Below are 16,532 nucleotides of genomic sequence, written 5' to 3' on the forward strand. Positions count from 1 at the left end.
TCTTTCGCGAGGAGGGAAGAGACAGAAGAAAGAAAAAAAGATAGGAGGAAAGAAAGGGAAAGAATAGAGGAAAGTCAAGAAAACCGCATCAACAAAGTGCACTTGCCAATGCGCAACGAGTACCTCGTTTCTCCGAAGAATGACGAATATTGGTGTAATGGGTGCTTCCCAACGTGACAAAAATTATTATTAATGTGGTAGTGAACCTTCAGTGCCGTAGCCAGGGTGTGGATCTTGACTTGACTTGAAAGAGGATGTCAAAAAGAGTGAAGAGATTGATTGATATGTAGAGCTTAATGTATACCAAGACCATCATATGATTATGAGAGACGCCGTAGTGGAGGGCTCCGGAAACTTCGACCACCTGGGGTTCTTTAACATGCACCCCATTCAGAGCAGACGGGCCTAGTGCATTTTAGCCTCTATCGTAATTGCAGCCGCTGTGGCCGGAATTCGATCCCGCGACCTGCGGGTCAGCAGCCGAGTACCTTAGCCACTAGACCGCCGCGGAGGGCACAAGTGTAGAGAACACCCGCACTAATGCAATGCAACGCGATGTAAATTCTCACAGTCTGTCATATACATTCCACAAGTTCCCAAATACTGTAGCTGTACTTAAGCGAATGAAGCAATATATTCCCCAAATTGCATTTACCTAAATGCAAGTATTTACTTAAATGCACAAATTTGTGTCAATGCAGCGGCATATTGCATTGTCATAAAGTTGTGTTAGGGGCTTTAAGAATTACGTATTGTGCAATCACTCACGCTTCTCTCAATACGCTGATAATACAGAGCGCTCGTCAAAAGAATTCTCTTTTGGATTGTTTTACCTTTATTTCTTTTTTTGGTAGCTATATATTGCTTGTATAAGAATGTTATGAACTTGAGTTTGTATACTTCAATACTCGAACTGTGACAAGTGCATGTAGTCAAATGAAACATTCAGTCATTCATTTCATTCACTCATTCAATTCCTTCCATCCGCCTATCCATCCATCTGCCCATCCATCCATCCATCCATCCGTTCATTCGTTTGTTCGTTCGTTGTGCGTTCCAGTTCCATCCCAGAAGTCTTCGGCTCGCATCACACTTCCAATCGAGGATTCCGGCGTGTCGTACAAAACTACAGTTGATAGCCACGTGTCCTGTTTGCAAAATGTGCGAGCTTTAAGAGCAAATTGCATAAATAATGGCCTCCCTCTGGTTGGTTTGCGCCATGTAGCGCACCTCGAGAGGAAGTGCCGAACTCACAGCAAACCGATGCCGCGCGGGTGCCTTCGTCCGAACACAGACAGCACCTCTGGTAGCGGTATACATTTGCATGTCGAGGACCGCGCCTCCTCTTTATGCGTCACCAGGCAGCCGCCTATGTCTCACGTCTTTTCTTGTTTGGTTCGAGTGACGCAGCTCTTGTTCCGCTGTCGTCTTCCCTTGGAACGCGCTCAAAGATTTCGGCTTTCTTGCTTCGAATTTCGTTGTGGCCCTACTGTGTTGCTTTAATCCGATTTAGCATAGTGGACGGCATGTCCGCGTTGCTGCTTTCACTTGTCCGTTTGTTGAACTGGCACGAAGGATACTGACAATAGAGCAGTACTTTCTGAACTTTTTTTTATCAAAACAAGACCGAGAGCTTGACATGCCGACAACTCAATCGTGGGAGTGCGATTGATGAAGACAAATTTTTTGTAACAGCAGAGATCCGACATAGTAAAGAGTAGTACATGGTAGACACAACCATAGGCATTAATAGTACACATTAGCCACAACATGTGTCCTACATAGCGATTCTGTTTCTCTTCTCTGTCCCCGTTTTTTTTTGTGCGTGTGTGTGTGTGTGTGTGTGTGTGTGTGTGTGTGTGTGTGTGTGTGTGTGTGTGTGTGTGTGTGTGTGTGTGTGTGTGTGTGTGTGTGTGTGTGTGTGTGTGTGTGTGTGTGTGTGTGTGTGTGTGTGTGTGTGTGTGTGTGTGTGTGTGTGTGTGTGTGTGTGTGTGTGTGTGTGTGTGTGTGTGTGTGTGTGTGTGTGTGTGTGTGTGTGTGTGTGTGTGTGTGTGTGTGTGTGTGTGTGTGTGTGTGTGTGTGTGTGTGTGTGTGTGTGTGTGTGTGTGTGTGTGTGTGTGTGTGTGTGTGTGTGTGTGTGTGTGTGTGTGTGTGTGTGTGTGTGTGTGTGTGTGTGTGTGTGTGTGTGTGTGTGTGTGTGTGTGTGTGTGTGTGTGTGTGTGTGTGTGTGTGTGTGTGTGTGTGTGTGTGTGTGTGTGTGTGTGTGTGTGTCAAGATTCTTGCCACTATCGACATGCTGGGCAAGGTCAGACACCAAATAACTCAAAAACAAATTCCTTTAGAGTAACTTACATTTCTCCAACACCGTCAGAAAATAGCCAATGTCAGTCTATGGGCAGTCAAGGTCAGCCAGTACTAGTAGCAAGGGAATAACTACCATAGTTGAGTTAGGTCACAAATTACCATTGGAATTGAAGTCACTGGCATCCTACCACAATAAATAAAGTGGACGTAAGAGTATTGAAAAGACGTTGTTTTCAGAAACGTAGTTGAACTCAGACAGGTACGTATTAGTTGTCCCCGCGCTTTTATAACTGCGAATAAAACATAAACAGAACTGAATACCTACTTGTCACGCCAATATCTGCAAGTTTACTCCTTAAAAGTTATCCCACAAATGATGCTGCTAAAAACTCCCTGTTATTCGGCTGTAAGACTCTCAATTAAGGCGGAGAGTTAAGCTAGTTGTATTGAGCAAATTTAAACTTTTTTTCATAAATATGTGCTTGCATGTTGAATGATATTAGGTTTCGTTCAAGTCTGACGTGGTCTTGTGTTATTTCTCCAAGTCTGTGGACATTTTTACGCTAGCTGATGTTCTATTTTGTAAGACTCTCTGGTCACGCCCAAGCTGCGTGCGTTAGTGTCGGCGTTACATTTGACACGCAAGCTGGGAAGCTTTATCAGCGGCGCTACGATGCATTCTGTATAGATGACATTCCATAAGTGTCACTGCGAAATGGTTCCATGACGCTTCTTGAAAGCGCAAAGATGTACTTGACATATCAAGTGCTTGTACAAGAGCAGCAAGTATCTTTCTGTCTGCCGATAACTTAGAAGTGTGGCGGTTTGGGCTAGTTGGTATGACATGACGGCAGATATAGCGCGAGAACAGAACAACGACAAAAGAATAGCGCTTGTCTCTTTGTTGTGCCTTTGTCGTCGTTCTGTTCTCGCGCTATATCTACTGCCGATAAAGTTTGAAAAACATCCGCAACTCTTTTTTTTTTAGTGAAACAGGGAAGTAAATGAAACCCAGCGATATGCTAGTCGGTACAACGGTTCTCATTGCCTCTATATAAAAACATACGTAAAGTTGAGTTAATTATACAGTATAGAAACAAGAAAGCGGACAAATATACAGTGCGATGAAAATAATATATGTAAAAAAACTAGCTCTACCAGCAAGAGACTATATGGCAATCTTTTGTTGAGCCAGACACAGTCGCACTTAGAGCGCGACAAGAAAATAAATAGCAAAGTTCATTTGATGAGGCCAACATCTATTGAATGGATCAATCAGTCCCGATCAGCATGCCCAAGAAGCAGCATCACACGTTAGAATATCGGTCTTTTCGATACGCTAAGGACTAGACAAGAGTCCGCACTTGCGCCTTCCAGCTGTAAACAGTGCAGCAGAAGCAATGTTTCTTTCCGCCTTAACAATGACAAAGAACATCTCGATATGGACGCAGTGTCATCTATCTGAAGTAATTACTTTTCACTAGTGGTTACTTTCATTAGTTAAAGCAAAGGGGCCGTCTCACTTAACGTGATGACGATGATGGTGGTGTGGTGATGATGATAATGAATCAATTTTCATTGAGCCCAACTTTGTTAAAAACAAGTTGGTGGCACGTTGAAATGGGATCTGGTCGTTTATTTTTCCCCCCTTAAGGTCATTCAAAGCGCGCATTTCGGTAGACGCACTGAAGCCTTGGTCTCCGATATCAGACACTGTCGTGGGTGTACCGCCCGCTGAAGGCTGGTTGAGATCGAACAACTGTGCAAGCGCACAACCAATTGTCATACGCGTTAGTTCAAATATCCACGCTCCGCGCCAAGTACTATAGAAGTCTTAGCAGGAGGCGATCGAATACGAGACTCATATTTCCACCGTGTTAGAAACGACGGCAAATTTAATGCTCTGACATCCTTTTTGTTTGTTTGTTTGTTTGATTGTTTTTTATCTTTTTCTGCCCTTTTTCTGATCCCTACTTCCCCACCCTGTACCAGTTTTTTAACTATATTAGCTTCTCTGCCCTTTCAGCTTCTCTGCCCTTTCAGCTTCTCTGCCCTTTCCGTTTCGCCTCCCATGAAGAAACCCGTGTAGTCCCGATTCCTCTATCAAGGAATGATGCAGCAAGACAACTTTACCTGCTGGCTCGAGATCTCACACGTACGTTCTGGTCGTCTACCAGCTTCCAAAGGTGTCAATTTTATGAACTGGATCCTTCGCTCAAGCTAAAGCTACCATCACAACTTTCCCGCTCCGATGCGACACTGTTATGCCGCCTTTGGTTGGGTGTTGCATTTACAAAGGTGTACTCCTTTCGCATTGGTATGGCAGACACTCCTACATGCGACTACTGCGGAGATGAAGAGACCATCGAACACGTCCTGTGCAGCTGCGCTTGCTACGACACACAGCGATGCCAGCTCCGGATGGTTTTGAATCGACTTGACCCCGGACCATTTTGTGTGCAGAAGATACTAGGACCTTGGGCATCTGCCTCAGTTGCGCAGAAAGCAACTAAAGCACTGCTACTTTACCTCAAGTCAACAAACCTGAGCGACCGCCTGTAGACTGTGTGTGCTCCCCGAGTGAGCACGTGATTGTGTGTACCTTCTCATCTTTCTGCAACCTCTTTTCTCCCCTTTATCCCTTCCCCAGTGCAGGGTAGCAAACCGGATGTGCGTCTGGTTAACCTCCCTGCCTTTCCTTGCATCTTTATCTCTCTCTCTCTCCGTTTCGCCTATTTCTCTCTCTCCTAGTGCTCTGACATGAAATGCTTTAAAATTTAATATTACAATTTCGCGCCGTTTCCGGAAAGGTCTGTGACTTTGGGAGGTGAGCATACTTACATGAACTTCCATGTGAATGACTGTGAAAACAATGCTAGTTGATAAGCGCACTATTTGTTCCATAAATAATTATTAGGTGGATGTTCACGTTGCACAACTAACTCCTCAGTGTTACAGAGAGCCAATCATTACTGACTCGGAAACTCGTGTGTAAAGGGTTGGCTCTGCATTGATGCGCGAACGCTCCTACTGTCAGGAATGTGCTGACGGTTTATCGTGTACTTCTTGTGGCTCCTGTGAAGCCCTTGAACACCTTAGAGGTTCCCTCGTTCAATACGAGTTCAGCCTGACGTACTGTTTTAGAAACACAAGCCAACTGGTCTGAAATGTGCCACGCCTAATGGTGTGCCCGTTTCCGAGAAGGTGTCCTTTTCAGCGTGACCAGGTTCGTCGAAACACAAAAAGCTTTCGCGAACAAAACTGACTTGGTCTCCCGTTTATGGTCTCCCGTTTATAGACATTCTTTAGGGACGAAGCTTCTTAGAGTGTGGGTCGTTCCCTCGTAGTTGTATGTTGTGGTAACCACTTCTAGTTAGTTTCAGGAATAGGTCACTAGATGGCATTTTGTGTATATGTCCTTGGTAATATCATTGGATGGCGTTAGTGGTTTTCGTATAATAAGAAATTCCCAACACATCCAGGGAGTGAATGATTATGAGTCGGGCGAAGCGTTTGTCCGTCCGATGCGTGTCCTAGTGTGATAGGAGCGGACAGACAGACAGATGGACGGATGCTTCACCCCACTCATCATCATCATTCTGCGAATCTGCTGTAGATTTTTTTTTGTTTCCTACCTATTTCTATCTGTTCCTTCATGATTTGTTTGTTTTTCAGTCTATTCCATTTTTTTCTTCCTATTTTCATTTTCTCTACTTCGTTCCTCCTCCCAAAGAAGTAGGCAGGCATTCGGCCTCCTTCTCATCTTTCTTGTCCCCTTCCCTAAACCCAGAGTGTAGGGTAGCCATGGGAATGTCTTTCTGGTTAACCATCATGCTTTCTCCCTTTGTCTGCCTAATTGTGTCATCAAGGTTTCAGTTGTCAGCCTGTTCTGCCCCTATTCGCCTTAATAATAATAATAATAATAATAATAATAATAATAATAATAATAATAATAATAATAATAATAATAATAATAATAATAATAATAATAATAATAATAATAATAATAATAATAATAATAATAATAATAATAATAACATGTGGGGTTTTACGACGTCCCAAAGCAATTATATGTTTATGGCAGACACCGTAGCCGAGAGCTCCATACATTGCGACCATTCGGTGTTCTTTGAGGTGCACAGCACACGGGCATTTGACATTACGCCTGTATCAAAATGTGACTACCACGGCCGTCATCGAAGTCACAATTTTTGGTTCAGAACCCGAGAACCATAACCACTGCTCCACAGCGGCGAACTCTGTTTGCTTTGTGTTCCCGTGTATTTGTGCTGACATATTGTCTGGGGCCCTTTTTTCACCGTAGATGTTCTTTTTCCCAGCGACAATAAGGTTCTCTGCTTCTTGAACGATTTATTGATTAAGTTATTATTTAATTGAAATATTAGTTACAGTAATCTAACAAGCGAGCATAAATTTCAAGATGTACGAGCCCAAGAAGCTGTCATTTCAGACAGCATGCTTGCGCGACCCTGCAGAATCAAGGCGTGATTACCTCTGAAGCAGTTTGTTTTGAGCAGTTGAACTGAAAACTCTATTTGGCTGTTATTATCATGCATATATTAGGACTTAACCCGCATATCACTTACATGGCCTCAAACTGTACGCCCGCACATCGCGTTTTCGAGAGCTCTCCACAGAAAAAAAATGTTTACTAATTCTATAATTTGCCAACCCTTATTTACGTTCGTAAGTAAACTGCTGGAATCGTAGCGAGGGCATTGTAGCAATGGTGTTTTTTTTATTCATTTTTTATTCAATTATTCTTTTAATTGTTTAATTAACAAGACACAAATGGATTTAGAGGAAATGCTTTCCTCTTGTGGTCTGCTTAGCGCGGGATCAAAGAGAGGTGTGTTTGCTTTTCATCGCAAACGGCTTGTCGCACTGCCACTGACAGGACACCGTTGCGGGAACGCAGAGCATAGGACGCGATTGAAGCTTTGTGAGGCAACGCTGACTGCAAACATTGCGACTTCTCTTCGCGCACCTGCCGCCTGATAATGCCCGTACGTCATCATATCGCTCAAAGAAGGAAGCGTGTTTCCTTTTAGTTACGTACACAAAATAAAACGAAAATCTCAGCAAGAGCTTGCATGTGATAGTTTGGAAATAATTGAGTTCCATACTGATTGTCGTACAGGGAACAGTCAGGAGTGCAGCCTGACTCGAATTCCCGAAGCGGTCATTTGGCGAGGAGACTGACGACTTGCGCTCTCGAACGCATATTGTGATCATGCGTGTTGAACTATTTCGTTGGAATCAATTTACTGTTGCACAGCTTTATCCATTAGGGGCTACGCTGATCTCGGCCGTCAGACCTCAAGCGCTACCTTCTTTTGCAGTTTATTTGTGCGATTAAAAACAGTTTGCTCAGCGTTGTCACTGATTGCTGGCATTGTTAGCGTAAGAAACATTGTCGTACACATGCGCAGTCACAGAATGTTTGTTATCTTCTGGGTCATTTGTACATACGGATTCTTGATGATGACAGCAATTAACTAGCCAAAATACTAAGCTGGTATATATATATATATATATATATATATATATATATATATATATATATATATATATATATATATATATATATATATATATATATATATATATATATATATATATATATAAGGGGAAGAAGTGTATACCTAAGGGCTCGTTTTTGCGTGTTTTGACACAATATTAATGAGATCTAACAGACAGTATAGCCAAGGAATGTATAGGGGAAGTTATTAAAACCAATAGAATGTAAATAAGAAGAAAGAAAAGTGGGTGAAAAAACAACCAGCCGTGAGCAGGAATCAAACCTACGACCTTCGAATAACGCGTTCAATACTCTAACCACAGAGCTATCACAGCAGCCTTCCCTCCATCCACTTTTTTGGGGTCTATATGTGAATTTAGAAGTAGGAGTGTCAGTAAGCGCCATCTATAAGCCAAGCGACGAGTGTGAAACACTCTTTTATGCGCATGTTTGGCGTCACGTAGCACGTGAACTTATTACGGTGGTTAGAGTATCGAACGCGTTATTCGAAGGTCGTAGGTTTGATTCCTGCTCACGGCTGGTTATTTTTTCACCCACTTTTCTTTCTTCTTATTTACATCCTATTGGTTCTAATAACTTCCCCTATACATTCCTTGGCAATACTATCTGTTAGATGTCATTTACACACACACACACACACACACACATATATATATATATATATATATATATATATATATATATATATTTATATATATATATATATATATATATATATATATATATATATATATATATATATATATATATATATATATATATATATATATATATATATATATATATATAGCGTAAGGGTCACGCCGCGAGGTGCTAGGCTGTTTGAGGGGGGCTTGTCTGGCGTTTTTCGGCGCAAAAGATCGCGATATACAATGGGAGCAGCTGACGCTAAGCGAAACGACGATAGTTGTAGCAAGCCGAGCTCCCGTTAGATATCATCGCTGCTCGTTTTTATGTCTACCACGCTCTCCAATGCGATCCTGACGAGTCATCAAAGCACACCCAAGCTGTCCCACCATTCTCCTCAAAATAGGGCTATCGCGTTTTCAGGCAGTCATGACTTTGCCCCGGGGAGAAACGAGATCGCATCAGCTGGGAGAGGCTGTCGTCAGCGGGACCACCTGACCGTACTCTATGAGGAGGGGAGGACCCCCGAATCACTTAACAAGCGCGGGCGCACTGAAAGGCAGGTGTGAAGAGAGAGATTAATGAAAGAGGAAGAGACAAAAAGGACGCTATTTTCTGCCTCCCGTCGCGGGGGCACGGCTCAGCGCCTTTAGGGATCGGGGAAGGGGAAGTAAAGATGATAGGAAGAAGAGAGGAAGGAAAGAAAAAGTGAATGTCATGGCAAGAGAACGTCTTGTCAGTACAGTCAGTAGTGCGAGTGAAAAGAGTCCGTCTATAAGGCGGCGAGGTCCGCGCAAGCACAGAACTCGAGGAAGGCTCGAAGGGCTTTCGTCTTCGAGCGCGCGGGAAAAAGTATGTCTTCCATTGTTTCGGCAGGTAGTCCAAGCAGACGATAGCGGCTTACCAGTGCGCAACGCTCAGTGGCCAGGTCAGGGCAGGAGCAAACAATATGCTGCAGCGTTTCGTCATCACCGCACCTTCGGCACGCTGGCGATGAAGAGCGACCCGCGGAATACATGCGTGCCGCAGGCCAGGCAGGTGTGAACACATCCGGTAGCGATAAGCAAAGCTCGCCGCCATATAGGGAGGGTGGAAGAAAGGGGGAGATGGGAGAATTGGCCGGGAAACCCCGCGGTCGCTGCGCCCTCTCGTGAGCCAAGCGCGTCCGCGCCACCGAGCGGCAGCCTCGAGCTGCGTCGACCTCGTAGCACTGCTGAAAGCACGGAGGAAGGAAAAAGGTGGCTGAAAGGCAGAGAAAGAAGAAGCGATGGAGAAATGAGAGGAAAGGGAGAGCGAAGAGGCGGGTTGGCGTCGGGATCGATGGCGCGTTCCAGTCACGTGGTGCCCCATTGAGGCGCCCTCGACGGCCCTCTCACTCACTCTTCTCGCTCTCAACTCCGCCCTACACGCGACAACGACACGTGCGCGCCAGCGCACGCCGGCGAGACGCTGCTTGCGGTGGAGCACCATCCTTTAAAGGGAAACTGAAGCACGTTTCTAAAAACATGACTTAGGAGCGTGTAAGGACAGATTGATCCCTGCTCAATTAGAAAAGCGATGTGAGAGTTGTGAAAAGCGGACGCCAATAGAACTTTTTGGTGAAAAAACAGTGGCTGTGGCCGCCGGGCTTACACGGTGACGTCATTCTCGATATGACGCGTCATCTGCAACAGCAGTACTGCTGAAACGTGGCCTCTTCGATTAGTTCCGGCAACGGCACGCCATGAGTTAGTTACGGAGGTCTTGGTTGAAGATAAGAAAGAACACTTGCTCCAGGGCCAGAAGAAACGAAGATGACGTATGTTTCCGCGCACACACTTTCAGCGCACTCATGGGGGGTGGCAAGACAAGCTTTTATTGCGCCTGTTCTAAATATCCTGCTGGTACAACCGCGAAAACAATTATGACATCGTCAAAAATAATGTCGGTCCTTCCTAAACGCGAAGTTTGATTGAATTCTGAAATCCCTTGAACTTTCTTTTTAACTACAGCGCATGACGACGTTATAACGCGCAGGAGTTGCGCCCGCCTTGAAGATCGCATGATTTGCGTGTGTGATGCGATAAATGTGAACAGTACTTAGGATCACGAAAGTCCAAACTTGAGTTGGCTGCATTAAACTATATAGGTGCCGTAGCAGCGAAGCTGGACCAAGCCGGTCCAGCTTCATACGAGAGCTTCACGGGCCTTACGAGAAAGCTGACTTGTCCCATTAGAAACAAATTTCTCGCCCTCCCCCCATCTATTTATCTGCCAGTCTCATGACGCTCCTTTTTTTGAAAAGTGCTTTCGCGAGTGCCTTTCGCAGAATTGGCGCGAATTGAATACTGGGTCAATGACTGTCACGGCGGATGTAATTTGTGAATACATTTGGGGACGTTATATGCGCGCCGGGTACTAACAACACACCTTGCATGCTGACCGACAGTGTGTAAGTGCACATTCGTTTTTCGTGAACAAAAATATATTGTTTAATAATATGCACGCAAAAAAAAAACTTCAGTAGCCCCGCCGCGGTGGTTTAGTGGCTAAGGTACTCGGCTGCTGACGCGCAGGTCACGTGATCGAATTTCGGCTGCAGCGGCTGCATTTTCGATGGAGTCGAAAATGCTGTAGGTCTGTGAGCTCAGATTTGTGTGCACGTTAAAGAAGCACAGGTGGTCAACATTTCCGGAGCCTTCTGCTGTGGCGTCTCTCATAATCGTATGAAAGTTTTGGGGCTTTAAGCCCTACATATAAAAAAAATTTTCAGTATATATCTCCATACAAGTATGTCATCGCTCTATCAACAAAACGGCCAACCTAGCGTTTTTTTTTTCAAACGAACTTATGCCGTCTATTTCAGCTTTCTCTAGTTTCATAACGGACTATTTTTAAATTAACTTTTTCATTATTGCAACGTCTAATTCTATTAGTGCGCCTGTACAGCAGCAGATATTCCGTCGAATGGAATGTGCCCCCTATGAAACAAGAAGCACGAAATACCATTTTAGGCTGATTTCATGCTTACGATTTGACCTGCCACCATGCCACGTTAGGTGTTGTTATGATGTTCCCGCGCTATGTGTCGCTTCACTGATTCTGCCTCCCAATGACTTCGGTTTGCTCCTTTCACTCCTTGTATGTGACTGGACGCTGTGTATTAACGCGATAGCGTAAAAGGAGCTTGTTCCGCAGTACTTCTGGCGTCGGCGATTGTGAGCGAAAAATCATCTTTGCATGACCAAAAAAAAAATCAAGAAAGATGCAAACAAGATAACTAATAAATATATACGGTTCTGAGTGGCAATCGAAACCGGTTCGTTTGCGTGGCAAGTGGGTGTTCGGCCACACAGCCATGCCCCTGCTTGTGGAAGTGAAAATAACTTCCCCTGCTTGGAAATGCAGTGAAAGTAACTTCCATGCTTTACAAACACACGCGCCCTGTGTGCATGTTTCACAGTGCAACATGACATACTGCCGTAATAATGCGTGGGACAAGCGTAACTTGCCATCGGGCGTCAGATCATGGAATTATCAGGACTTCATAGTTTAAAGGCGGTCACCCACTACGAAAGACGCACGCTATACTGCACCCTTAAGGCGACGTAGTTGGTGCATATAGCAAGTTCGAAAAGGTTTCAAACACTAAGTGTCTCAAGTCCGCACTGTAGGAACAGAATACCGCTATCGCGTTCAACTCTTAAAGGCGAAGATTTAAGGCTCCCCCAATTTTGTGATTTACAGCATAGATGGTACTCGTGTAACCATTTTAAGCGGCCTGTAGTGCTATGTGACTGTAGTGCTATGTGAAGCGGTCGTGTGCTATGATCGTATGCTGTTGCCGTCGCTTAGTGTAACGCAGGCTAAACCATGGCACGTGTAGATGCAGCACATCGAGAGCGCGCTCCTGCTAAGAAGAAGCCTTATTCCTCTTCTTCTTAGAGCGCTTTGACGATGAAAATAAGTGCGAAGCACTTTAAGTACAACCACGCATAAAAATTGAAAAGAAAATGAGCAAACGAGAAATAGGAACAGAGAGAAAGCAAAAATGAATAGAGAGAAAATAGAGAACAAATAGCAATATATGGAAAGAAATGCATCAAAAAACTAGAAAATGAAAAAAGGAAAAAAAAGAAAATTCGGTAGATCCCCGCAACTTGGGAATCGATGTTATGCGAAGCATGCGGATGCAAGGTGAACGTGTTTTAGTTTTTTTGTCGAGCGTGACGTTATGAAGTGGGCGCTCAATATATGTACAAATCCACGCACGCACATACATTAGGCAGCCGCGTTTGCACTTGTTTATATTAGCACTTGTTTGCGGTTGCGTAGCGATACCAACAGCAACATAGATACTAGCAACACCATAAGCGGTAAGCTGATATGAAGCGCTAGTATTTCACTTAGCTTACGTATAGCGTGTCGAAAGCCTCCTCCTTCACCAACCTCTGGTAGATGATACACACAGTAAAAATGACGCAGACGTGAGTTGCCTATTATCTTGAAGGAGAGAGCCGACCCGCAAAAAAAAATGTTGACCATATTTTAAGTGGGACTGTCGTGATATGAGACATTGAAATGTGTGTGAAGGGCGTAGTATAGTGGACACATTATGGTGTATTACGTCGCTGTTGCGATAATGCACAGCCAACATCAGTAAATGTTTGCTGACAGTTGACGATATCAACCAAAAATCAGCCAGCATTGAGCTACAGCTTGCAAGTGCTACGAGCAGTAACGCTAGGCTTCGTTGTTGTTCTGGAGTCACACTTACAGTAATTGAAGAAGTCGTACCAGAGCTCTTCGATAAGGAGTCTGTTTATAGGATGCTAGTTAGATATGTATTGAGTTGTACTGCGTGCTTATCTTTTATATTGCTTGATTAAAATTGTACTACTCAAACATACAAGAAATTCGAGATCAAAAAACGTTTTTCTTTCTCTAGTACTGACTCGCAGAGTTACCTGCAAAAGCCTCTGACCATCTCGTTTACTTACATAAAAAGCCCTTCACATTTCCATGCCTAACGGGCTCCTGTCCTACGCGGTGTCCCCAACAGTTGTGTTCTTTTCTGCAGGTGGTGTACCGCGAATGGACTTGCGCCATGCTGGTGCCCGTGTTCGGTCCCACGGCGGCCGATGCCGGTCGCCGGAAGACCGCCGACGGCGGGTTGCCAGCACAAGCAGCCGCGGCGGCGCCGCCGACGGCGGCGGCGGCGGCGGAAGGGAGCCTCGCCCAGCCGCCGCCGCCGCCTCCTGCACCGTCGCCGATGAAGCCGTGCCGCGAGTTCTGCCACCGCGTCGAGGAGCAGTGCCCTTACTTCCACCCGACTGCCAGGGAGCAGTACGCGGGGGAGCCCGTATTCATATGCATCGGTCAGTCCAAGCTCTCACTTCCGTCTCGACTCGGTACTCTCGATACTCAGCGGAGCTGCTGTTTAAGCCTTTTTGTTTTATTATTATTGTTCTGTGTGCGGCGTTCACTGGAGTTCCGGCTGATGAGCGCCGCTGAAAGGGGATATGTACCAAGCAACTCCTAGCGTGGCAGTGCTATGCACAGCAAACACTTTATAACGGTGTGTAAAAGCAAAGTAAGGAAAAGCACAGCAAAGCCATCGAGGCCAGGATTCTGGCCCACGAGGGGCTAGTTCGTTAAACGTCCACCACGTGCCGCATGAAGTTGAACCCTCCCCCTCGTTCCCTCTTTTCTCCTCCCACCACGGTGCTGACGAGTTCCCTACTTAAGTGGCCTCACTCTTCAACCTGTTCTTTAGGCACTGCGCCGTGCTCCCGACCGGGTTGCAGAAATTAGGTGCCTTTTCTCATCTTCTAACCACTACCACCACCACCACCAACCTGTTCTCGCCCGCCCCTCATTGCGGGAACCAAAGAATAGCGACCCGCTGTCAGTGCATTCTTACTCACGCCGTTTAAGAGCCGGCCTGTGTAGAGTACGCGAACAGGTTCCGGACCAGCCATGAACAATTTTTCAGACTGAGGACTTCTTTTTTTTCTGGCCTTGGTTGAATTCGAGTCCTCAGAGTTTTGATATAGTCATAGATAATTTATATACGAAGAAGCTAGGACCAACTGCATTACATTCTTTAGTTTTTTTCTCGTCGTAGGTAATCTATTGTAATCATAATATCAGGTTCAATACTTAATTTGTGGCTAAGCCATATTACTTTCCGACCCAAACTTTCTGTAGGCAGAACAAAGTTTTTAATCTTGTTTTTTTAGCTACTAGGCTATTGAAAAGCACGCAAAAAATTAAGAAAGATGTTAGTAGAACGATTTTCACAGGAGAAGCAGGTTTAGTATATTGGACACTGGGATTAATTTGTTGAACAAATAGGTACACATATTCTGCTATTCTCTAGGATAGAGCGCTGCTTTTGGCCCTGTTAGGTTATTAGTCTTATATAACACAAGCGGGGTTTGTTTTGTCCCGAGAAAAAGTTGATCCTCTTCGCTGATCCTCTTCATGCTTCATGCTGTTGATATATTCCCAGCATGCCCCAGTTTTATTTTTATGACTGGGCTTGAAGAGTGTCACGTCAAGCCACCTCTTGTTTTCTTTTTTTCCTTCTAAATTGAGCACGATGTGCACCAATTACATCTTGGTGTGAGTGTACTGGACATAGGTAATTTTCGCATTGCCAGCAAAGTTTTTATTAGAAAAACTACATTTTTGCAACAACGTATCGAAAAAAAAACATGACAGAACTCATACAATTTAAATTATTTCAATGGTGCAAAAATATGTCCTGAAATATTTTTGTATACTTGAACGCATCATGCGCACGCAGTTTCACGTAGATTACGCAATTACTTCTAGTGCCCGATAAATAGGTGGAGCTGATGGGTGAACTACACCTAAAAACATCTTACTCGACTCTTACAGAAGCTACCAAAGTGGTTTTAGTTCTGACTGTAGCTCTGCTTACTTTTATTCATCACTTTTACCGTCATGTTTTTGTCAGCGACTAAGTATATGTACCACCCTGCTGAAATCCCCAAATGGTGATTGCAGTAACAGCAAATAAATAGTAATCATAAATAATGTGTTCAATACATTAGTCAAGGGGCAGGAAAGGAATGTGCTTGTTAACTACATAGTAAACGCTCCGAGATTGTACTGCTCGGTTATCCTTTGCGGAAGCTCTTTCGCTTTCTTATTTCTTCGTAGAGCTTATTCTTTGCGTCGATGTGCGTAAGGAGCTAAGTATAGTTCCATTGAGAAAATAGCACCAGATGCTCGGGACCGACAGCACAGTGTAAGCTGAAGGAGCGCCTTTTGTAGAACTTTTTTGTAATTTTGTGTTAACCTCTCATTTCCTGGCATCTCATTGCATGTGTCTGATTTTATAAGGTACTCAGCATAGTTCCGTAAACTGTACTTCAAACAATGCCTGCTTCAAGGGACAGCCTGTGCCTGATTGTTTTTCCACTACTACCTGACAACATTTAATTTAACGAGATTTGCAACTTCAGATTATGCAGCATCGTGTGTTTAACAAAAGATTTGCTACACCTAGAACTATTGTGTCTTTATGTTCTTGGCTCATTTCAATCGCCTTGATATATTACAAATAGTAATAAATAAATTATTTATGTAACACTTCATCTGGCAAGATTTCATTGCGACATGTGAAAGGAAATTTCATAGCGTTATTGCGCACATTACAACTGCTTTATGCAACTGATAGTCGAATGTGCAACGATCTCCGCATTATTGATATATGTGTTGAAGGCCTGTGCACCAATAAAAGAGCTATCGAATGGGGTCCTTGGCGTACGATGTAAGGGCTAGCATGCTTAACTTATAAGCAATTTTAAGCCCACACTGTTTATTTAGGTGTACATCTCAAGTATGTAGTGCTTCTTCTCGCCCCCGGATGTTGTCGGAATTCAGAGCTTGATTTTGCGATAGAAGAGTGAATGCACCATAATTATTGCCTATATTAGATTGGGAAATATTGATGATAATCCACCTTTTCACTCAATGGTCTCGCTGATGTATTTGTAAACATGGCAACGGCAAGAACACTAATCAT

At 44.2% G+C, this 16,532-nt stretch overlaps 1 pseudogene; it reads left to right on the forward strand.

The window, feature by feature from the left end:
- The window catches only part of LOC142790053 (uncharacterized), a 157,246-nt pseudogene extending 143,395 nt beyond the window's left edge, over positions 1 to 13,851 (forward strand).
- The last annotated feature ends 2,681 nt before the right edge of the window (positions 13,852 to 16,532 follow it).

The sequence above is a fragment of the Rhipicephalus microplus genome, unplaced genomic scaffold, assembly GCF_043290135.1.
Source record: "Rhipicephalus microplus isolate Deutch F79 unplaced genomic scaffold, USDA_Rmic scaffold_67, whole genome shotgun sequence".
Classification (NCBI taxonomy): Eukaryota; Metazoa; Arthropoda; class Arachnida; order Ixodida; family Ixodidae; genus Rhipicephalus; species Rhipicephalus microplus.